A 10286-nucleotide genomic window follows, 5' to 3' on the forward strand; every position below is an offset into this window, starting at 1 on the left:
AATAATTTTTAAAAGCACTATTTTTTTATGGTCTCCGTTGCCAAACGGAAATCTTTCTATTAAGCATCATAAAGTGAATTATTCAGGGACTGTTTCCAAGTAGGTTAAAGCACAGGTTCAGGATGGAACACAAGAATGGCTTTTCCAAGGTCTTAAAATCAAAGAAAAAGATAAGAATCACTGTCCTCCCTTACAATACAGCTCTCACTTGCCAAACTCCTAGGACATCAGTACCACAGGACCCTCACCATGCCTGAAATTCTGAGTTTACTTTCAGGTCTTTATTTTCTGGGAAGCTGCAGAAAGGCACATAATGCAGCTCTGCACAGCACTTCCCAGAGTGGGCACGGGATGGTTGGCTCACCTGGGCATGCTGCTCCAAAGGCACGGTCCAGGTACGCGGATGCTGCCAGTCCCAAGGAGCTCAGGGATCCTGCAGAGATATTTGATGATGCAGCACATCTCCCCAGACAGATGCTTTGCAGCACAATATATTCATAACCAATACCTTTCCCCTCTCTGGGACAGCCAGCCCACAGCAGAAATCACAGGCACAAACATTTCGGCTTAAAGCTGGGAGCTGGATTTCAGTTTTGGCCACAGAAAAGCCAGACCTTTCAACCAAAAAAAAAATTAAATAATTCCCACAGAACAGAACAAAAACATGTCTTTGGAAAAAGAAAAATCATGGGATGTCTCAGAAAAGTAAAGCTCATATCTTTGTTATGCTTTCACAAGGTAAACACTTCATCACACCGAGTCTCTGGGTGCTGCTGCTCCAAACAGCTCCAGCTCTATGCAGCAAATGCTGACAGCATCAACCTCTAAGACCAAAAGGCAGCATTACCATTCCTCAGGACAAGCCATCCAGGTCCCTTCTAGCCCTAAAATAGTTTTCCTAATACCTGCTTACCCCCAGCCCCACAGAAAGTTACCTGCCCTGACAGCAGAGCTGTTTGGGTAGAAGAAAAGCCTTTTCCCCCTCTTCTTGCACTGGGAGATGCAATTTTAGGATGCTCAGGACACCTCTGGGAGCAGCCTCAGGCTGCCACAGCCCCAGCAAGGGCTGAAGCCATGCTACATTTGCAGAAACACCACAATTAAGGAGTCATGTGTCAGGAAGAATGATCTGAGGCACTAAAAGCACCAGTGGGACACCATGGCAGTTGCCCCAGTGAGAACCACCCCTCTGAGCCACCTCTAGCCTTGTGCTCTACTTTCTCCTGGTGCAGCAGAGCAGGACCTCAGGTACAAGCCAGAAATAAATCACCTCTATCAAATAGACTAAAATGACGGAGTAGAAAATACATTTACCACATCTCATTCAAACTTTGCTCCATATGCTTCCTTTGTCTGTTGTTTGAATTAAAAAGAAATGTGCTGAGAATGCTCCAGCTCGCTTTTGTTCTTTTCATGAATAACAGTTGGGAGAAGAACAATGGGATTTATTGGTGCATAAACAGCTACCGGGAAAGCAACCAAGCTATTGGTGAGAACCATTAGTTAAAACTGTCAACATTATTTATATAGGTTTATATTCTTACCCTGCATTTAGCAAGAGATTCCCTCAATTCCTCCCTCCCCAAAAGACTCAGGCCAGAACCCAGCAAAGTGCCATGAGCCCAGGGCGACTTCTTGAATTATAACAGATTTGGTGGAGTACAAGAGGTCAGAAATTGGCTCTTCAAGGTCCTAAGTCACCTGTAACCCTTTTTCCCTCCTGGTTAAAGCTAAAACCTGTCCAGTGCTTAACTTGGAATTATCCCATTATTAAATAATGAGATTATTATTATTATATAATTATTACGTAAATACTAGGCAAGGCACAAACACACCTTTTCTTTAGTTCATTCTCTTCTATATGGTTTCTATTTTGCACCTATGGTAAATGAAATCCAGATGTCTGGTAACCAGGCGCCGTGCAACACAGCTGACATCCCAAAGGAACATTTGCTCCCGTCCCCTTCCCAAGGCAGATGCAGTGGAGCCTCTTGTTTCACGAGAGATTATTTTTCAATACATGCTGCTCTGCACTTACGGTTAGAGGAGTCTGTCACCCTCATTGCACAGTCTGGGGGCAATTTAACAAAAAAAAAGTTGGCATCCGCATGCATGGTCTGTATTGAGATGCTTTTATTGGTGACTGACACACCCCATGAGGGTAATGGGCATAGGTCAGATATAGGCAAAGCAGTTTTCCAGATGTTTGATGAACCAGCTGGTTTAGCCTGCCTGCCTTACTGCTCTGGTTGGGGTATAATCCAGGGAAAAAAGGGTATCCTTGAACTCTGGCTGTATCACTGGGGCTAGCTTCAGGGGGGAGTTGAAGCTGTGATGCCCTGCCCAGGGCACCTGCCAGCCCCAGGGGTATGGCCCCAGCTTTACTACTGCAGGATTTCATCTTTTTTCCTGTGCATATACTTGGAAGTAGGGCAGAATCTACCCCCATCTCCAGATAGTTTCTTGAAAATACTCCCCGTAGCCCAGCATGTCATATACTTACAATACACACACATAGTCCATCTCCTTCAGAAAATAAATGTATTTAATGCCACAGAAATAAATACCAAGGGATTCCTTTAATGGAGCCATTTTATTTCTCTCCCTTGCACATGAGTAATGCACAGGATTACACCAGGCTGGGCAGAGGAGGTGCTGGGGGAGCTGCTGCCAGTGTTGCAGCACCAGTCATTACAGATTTAATCAGACCTTATAGTGCCTACTAAGAGCTTTGCTTTCTCTTCCAGCCCCAGTCAGCTAGTCACTTTTTTTTTTTTAATTATGTTTTAACTCCAATAACAAAATCTGCATCTGCATTGCAATTCCATCAGCCCAACAGCTCGAGAGGCAGTTGGGAATACTGGGGTACAGAGTCCGATCCATCTCAAAAGACAGGCTGGAAAGGTTTTAATATGTCTATGGGCTTTACTGGGAGCTCACTGCCTTCAAGCATATGGGCATAATGGCCTCTGCTGGTAAAATGGGGTGTAGCCAAGAGAAATATTTCCCTTGCAAAATTGCAGAGAGATGCTAAGTGTCCCACAGAGAGGAGCAGCAGTCCCTGGGAACTGCAGGCATCCATCAGCAGGGAGAGGCTTATAAACCCTGAACCCTCCAAAGCCTTGAAACAGCAGCTCCCACAGCCACCTCAAATCCAGGACTGTGGAAACTGCTTTACTCAAGGTCGTAAGAAAAAGCCTTGAAAACAGGAATAAAGAGTGAGGGGTCTTAACAGAATTTGCCTGAAAAAAAAATACATACAAGCTCTCTCAAGAACAGGTGATTGAAGTGTGGGGTCTTACACCCTTGTCAAGCTAGGGATCGGTGTGACTCTTCCAGAGCGCAGAATGAAGTCTCTCCCATCACCTGGACAAGCAGACATCAGAGCATGGACACCACCAGCATCCCTGGCACCTCCTGGAGCTCACCTGCACCTCCCAGAGTGCAGCCAAGCAGGTGTCAAACATCACATATCCAGGTTCAGGTGCAGGGGAGCTGCAGGAGCACAGAACTCAGTGTAGGTTCAACACCCAAGCATTTCCCAGAGATTTTTAGCCTGATGAGACTTCTGATTGAAATAAGGAGGTGCTGGAAGAGTGCAATGCCCTCATCTACTTTTCCCTGGGGCTTGTGGTACCTCTGATTTGAAGGCTCCTGCCAGACATGTAGGATCTGCTCCAGATACCCACCACTGGCAAGTTATGCATGCAGTAATGCATTAAGGCTTATTCACAGCCATAAGCTGTTTTAAAAGCCACAAGCCTGGGAAGAAACAGCATCTTAACGCTGCTGGTATAAAACAGAGCCCTTACAGGAACAAGCGTGTAGGTCTGGTGAAAGAGGTGCTCTTCTTTTTTATCAATTTAATTCACAAGGTTTGAACACTTCCAAGAATTAATTAGCTACAACTAAAAATAGGTTGAACTGTGATTGTGTCCTTAGAAAGTCAAGCTGAGCCTACATGTACTCAGCAAATACAAACAAACAAACAAACAAACAATAGATACAAAATCTCTATTTGCAGCTTTTTGCATAAAAAGAGGAGTCTCAAAGCTAAGAAGACAAACTCTGTCACCAAAGGAGTTGTGCCACGTGGGGTTGGGAAGAATATAATCCAAGCCTTCTTGTTCCAGGGAGTTTCGCAACATGAGAAAATGGGAAAGGAGCTTAATAGCATTTTCACCTGCTTCTCCAACTGCCTTTCGGCAAAGCAATAAGAAAATAAGACCCACAGAGATCAGGAGTTTCAAGTGTACATAGATATACTCCAATGCATAAGGGACTAGATTATCAGCTAAACAACTTAAAGGACATTATTTCTATTTAAACCAGCAGCGCAGCCATCCCTGAGACACTAGCTGCAATTACTAGCATTGCACGTGGTTTCCTATTGAAGAGGCTCTTTCTTTAAAGGCTAACAGTTCAAGTCCTGCTGAGTCCAAGAGAATGAGAGATTCAGTCCCAAGACTGTAATTCATCTATTCCTTTTGATCACAATATCCATTAGCCCAACCACCAAAATAGGAAGAGGGATTCAGAGCACCGGCCACTTCTGTACAGAGTACTGAGCATCCTCACAGATAGTGAGGCTCCTTCATCATCTTGTGCAGGAGTTATTTTAGGTTTCCCCCAGGAGGGATCAACCTACCTCCATGCATCCTAAATCTTTCTGACATATCTGTTCTGCCAGAAGGCTATGAAATCCAGCGTTTCTTAAAAAGACTGTGACTCACATCAACTTTAAGTATTTCAAAGGACGCTGTTCTTTCCTACCAACAAAGAACACCACAGATCACAACGAGAGGCAGCAGCAGAAGTGACTAAGTGGCCGGGATACAAGGAGAAAAGCAGCTATCTTCAGGCACTGCAGCAGGGGTAAAGAACCCAAAGTTTTCAGTTTTGCAAGGTATTGAGCACAGCAAGATTTAAAGCATGAATAGAAATGCTGAAGTCAACGGGGTCAATCGATGCTCAAAGTGCCACCTAAATCGGAGCAAATCTAAGCAAACCTGAGAGCTTTGCTCCTACCCCAGTGACATGCAGCAGTGACACGCTGCCTGTGTTCACATTGCTGCTTCTCCCTGCAGAGCCCAGGCACAGCTCCGCTTGCTCTTGCCCAGCTCCCAGCCTCTGCAGCCCAGGAACCCAGCTGCAGCACCAGCTCCTACTCAGCTTCTCCCTTGCCAAGGCACTGGAAAGACTCAGAAGTGAGAATCCGAGCCCATATCAGGTCACTCCTTACCACCCTGTTGAGCCTACTCACCACGGTGGAGACCAGGCACCATTCCAGCCCAACATCCCCAGCACCCCAAGTTCCCCCCTTCTCACTTCAGTACCATCTTTAGCACAGACAGATGGACACTGCAACTATCCCTGTGCCCACTGCCCCAGCCCTGATCTTCATCCCTAGCTCAGTGCCTTTTTCCTCTATCTGGAAGAGCTAAAGCCACCCCTGACCTCCAAGGTGCATGCATTTCATTTCTCCCCAGCTTGAGTTTACAGCTCCATATCCACAGGGCTACCACTTCCACTGGGGAAAGGAGATTTAAAAAGAAAAAAGGGAGGGAGGGTGTCAGATCCACTCTCCTGCTAACTCCTACCAAAGGACCAGGCAGCATTGCCATCCATCTTCCAGCTGCATCATTAGCAGCTTGTCTTTGCTACATTGGTCCATCACCTGCAGAGATAATTATCCTTCTCATTAACCTGGCTGCTCCTGGGACTAGATCTTCCCCTGAAAAGTGCTATAAAGCAAGTTACAAGGCAAAGTGCATGTTTAGGGAGCACCAAGGTGGACAAGCCCTGCAAATTGTTTCACCTGAACTTGTCTTCTCTATTAAAGGCTTGAGGAAGACCTAAGAGCAAACAGTGACTGCACCATGTAGCAACATTAGCCTAAGATTCACAAAAAAAAAAAGAGGATTTTAAAGTTGGCTGTGAGAAACAACAAGGTCGAGGGAAAAACATCAGCTGTCCTGCTGTCCTTGCTAGGGCAGAGGCTGCTCATAGCAGACTGGGGAGTGATGCAGAGAAGATGGGGGTGAGAAGGGGAATGGGCTAGCGCTTTCCACCTGTACTTCACTGAGTATCTCTCATTTTCCCACATCCCCAGCTGGCATTTCCTCAGGGAACAGAGCCACACACACAAGTCTACAGGACATTGCAGGGCTGAGCCGTCACGGAGGGACCGCCCTGCTCCTGCCTGTGCAAACACCCTGCTGACAGGCAGCCGAAGAAAGAGAATCTCCCGTGGATTAAGAATAAAAACACCTCCTCCTTTGAAAAACATATTAATTAATGGCATTCATTAGGGAGCTAGCCAGGAAACTAGGCAATTTAATTTCTCAAGTAAACAATGTCAGGAAAGATAATGGGCCAAAAGCCAGTGTTGCCAACAAGGTGAAACCTCTTTCATTTATTATCTGCGAGGTGGGGAAGTGTAGCATGAACGTCAGAGTGTCACTAGAGAAACCAGATACACCGAGCAAGTACTAAATTATCCAAATGAGTCCATTATATCTATTGCTGTCATGCACCGCCCGAGGGAGACGGGAAAGCTCTCCCAGATCACCAGCCATGCCACAGGCCAGCGCTCTCCTGCAGGTGAGAGGCTTTGCTGGGCTAAACACCACAGAGTGAGTCAATATTAGAGAAAAGAAAAAAAGAAAAGCCTGCCAGCCCGCAATTTGCCGTGGGTAATCATGAGCAAATAAAAATTCAAATAGCATCCCTTGAAAAGATGTTGATGCCCACGAAATGCCAATTTAACCAAGAGCTACAGAAATTATTTTAAATCCCCAGACTATTTTGCAGCGTTAAATGCACGGGGAGGCTGGGTCAGTTTTCCCTGCCAAGAGATGCCCCATCTGGGCTGTGTTTGGGAAAACAATGGAAAAATCAGGCTGGGTGACTTTCTTGCCATCATCTACATAAAGTGATAGACACAATCAAGCTTAGTCATTTTGCTGTGCATCTCTGGTTTTCTTCCAAAGGTACCGGAGAACTTCGGTACAAATCAATCCTTACAGCGAGTAGACAAGCCAAAAAGCTTTGCCACCCTCTGAACAGGTAATTTGGAGCTTGTGGAGATAATGGATTGATTACAACACTTGCCCAAGCTGATTTAGCAAATCAGGGGTAGAAACATGAGCGAAGGGGTCCTGTCTCACCCCCTTCCTCGGCTCAAGAGCTGAGCATTTGCACCTTGGGCTGATGTAGCCTTTCCTTTCCAGGGACCAGGCAGGTAACTCCAAAGCGCTGGATTCGGAAAGAAGCACCTGGCCAGAGCTAGGAGGCTTGTTTCAACTTAGCAAGGCATGGTCTCAGCTCCAGAAGTGCTTTATAGGAAAAGATTTTTTTTCTAATTTATTTTTTTTATTTTAAAATACAAACTTAATGGCAAGAGGCTACCAGCACAGTCAGTCTAGGACATCTTTAAAAAGACTTGATGTTCTGGGGGAGAAAAAAACAAACCAAAAAAAAAACCCCTAAAAAACAACACACACCCCAAATTTTAGAAGGTCTAAGAACAGGATATATATACACCCATCTACTGACTCCCAGCCCATCCCGATGAGTCCAAGATGATGCTCTCGCAGGGCTTGCAGCACATATCACAGCAGTCAGTGGAAGCAAGACTGCCTCAAAACAAGCAAGCACAGGGCAGCTCCCGTTCCTTTTCCATGCAAACATTTTTGTTCCTCCCTGCCCTTAAAGATCAGCCATATCAGTTCATTATCTTTGGTAATTAACATCATTACAGTGCACTGTTAAATTCTCCTAATACATAATACAGGCTGTACTATAACACTATATTCAACAGGGGAAATATATTATTTTATTTAGGACAGGTTTGAAATTTCTTTTGGATACATCTAACCCCTCTAAAATTGAAATTCAAGCAATTTCACTGAAACCCTCTTTGGCTTTTGTATTCAGGAACAGAAACGCTATCCAGCACATACCTCCAAGGGAAAACATTAACATTATCCAAAATGGCATTAAGATTTAATACAAACAACGCAGTAATTCAGCCTTTTAAAATTCAATAATGGTTCTTCTGATTTGACACACAGTGAAGCTGATTGCAGAACTGCCATTAACTTCAGTGATTTGGCTGGGAGCTTCCTGACAAATTCAAAATTATATTCAAATCGCACATCAGTTATGATGATGTAGAATAATGAAGCTATTATACAGTAAATTAAAATCAAAGCTAACAGATGTTTCTATAACTCTGTTTACTTAAAAGTTATGCAACTAAAGAATACCGGTTTTAATTTTTTATTTAAACCTACGCACAGGCTACCAAATCAAAGTACACTTAATATTTAATGCAAACAGTATGATCCCTGGGAGAATTTAGTGCTGCCAGCGAAGCCAGTACCACTGTTGACATTAAATAGCAGGAATAAGTGTTTGCAGAGTTCAGACCCATAACTGATGTAACGACAGTAAATATGTAGACCCTGATGCGTATCCTCCAACTTCAACAGAGTTCAGCTTTTGAGAGGCAAGCTGGGATTTAGGTATCAGGTCCACATATCAGAGACCAGAAGAGCATCAATGATTAAAGCCTTTACTGTGCATCTTGTTGTTGAATTTGGGGGCATTTGCAGCCAACGTGCCAATTCTGTAAGCTACCTTCACCTCCTTTGCTAAAAGATAAGGATCTAATCCCAGAAACCCAGCAGGTCTCACAGCTCTTCAGATGCTGCCAAATTGCCTCTGCAACAACCATTGATTTCCTCTCCCACATGCCCACAGGCTCCCCAACACCTGGGGCAGGGCTGCCAAAATATCACCCAGCATCCCTGGGCTGCCTCTGGCCCTCCTGCCCTGGGGGATGGAGAAGCTTCGTGGCCCAGCTGCATCCCTGCACATCTTTGGGCAGGAATTCCCTGGCAGCAATGCCCAGACACATCTGTGTTTTCTACCTTAAATACTTTCCCATGCTGCAAATGTTTTACCTTTTAAGATGATGGTTAGCAATGTAATCAGCATCAGAGAAGCCTCCAAGTACTCTGTTCCTACATAATGGGGGGAAAATTGATTTTATTTGTTATTTTGTGTTTGTTTTGCAGTGACATTAGAGTTCCCAGCTGAGACTGGGTCCCTGCTGTGCTGAATGCTGCAATAACCACATTGAGAGGGAAAGTCCTTGCTCCAAAGGCTCTGCATAGGCAGGAGATGCACAGAGCTAATAGGAAAAGGGCAGGAGCATGGCCACGAGCACCAAGCAGGTCACCGCAGCCAAGCTGGGGACACCTCCTGACTCCATCACCAGCCCTGCTCCAGTAATCATGGAGTCACCAGCAACAACATGCACCAAAACCCCAAAGTTTACTCTCCTCACATCTCCCTTGCTGTATGCAGCCACCTGCCCGTAGGGAAGTGGGCTCAGGGATTCATAGATGCTTTTCACAAACACCTAAAGAACTAGTCAAGCAGCTCCTGAACAATCTGACCATGAACAAATTTAAGGTTTTCAACATCAGAGCAGGGGTCTCAAGCAACCCCTCAAAAACAGCAGAAACCCACAGCTGGATTCAGCAGGGGCTTGGGACCTTCATGGATTAAGTACTTCATGGGTTAAGCTGGGACTAGGTTGGGCGAGACATGTGGTCTCTTGCAACCCTGCTGGGACTAGATTGGGTGAAGCATGGGCTTTCTTGCAACCCTGCATTCTCCAAAATAATCACTTTGTGAGTAGGTAACGTGACAGTGGCATGTCACAAAATAAATACTTCATAGATGGTCCAGGGTTCATCATCCTGGCATTGACTTTGCAGTATTGTCTGTCTTGGTGGCACTTCACCATTCTGAGGGCCTGGTCCAGTGATTGTTTATATCAATTACAATACAGCAGCGCTTGCCTCACCATGACCCCACCAGCAGGTACCTGGTCAGAGAATCACAGAATGGTTTGGGTGGGAAGGGATCTTCAAAGGCCATCTAGTCCATCCCCTTGCCATGAGCAGGGACATTTTCAGCTGGATCAGGTTGCTCAGAGCCCCGTCCAACCTGGCCTTGGATGTTTCCTGGTGACACAGGTGCTCAGACAGAAGACCACCAGCCCCAGCTCTCCTACCACCAGCCAAAGCCTTGCAGATGAACGCTCTGATGCAAAGGCAGGTCCTTCACATCAGTAGCTCAGCTACCAAGCTGCAAGCCCTGCTCTTCCTTCAGGTCCAGCTGCTGCCCTGTGACACGTGTCCATGCAGCTGAACAGGGCTGCCCACGTGGGGCTCACCTCACCTCAGTGTGTGCTACAGGTGCACACCCCC

The sequence above is a fragment of the Falco naumanni genome, chromosome W, assembly GCF_017639655.2.
Source record: "Falco naumanni isolate bFalNau1 chromosome W, bFalNau1.pat, whole genome shotgun sequence".
In the NCBI taxonomy this organism is placed as follows: Eukaryota; Metazoa; Chordata; class Aves; order Falconiformes; family Falconidae; genus Falco; species Falco naumanni.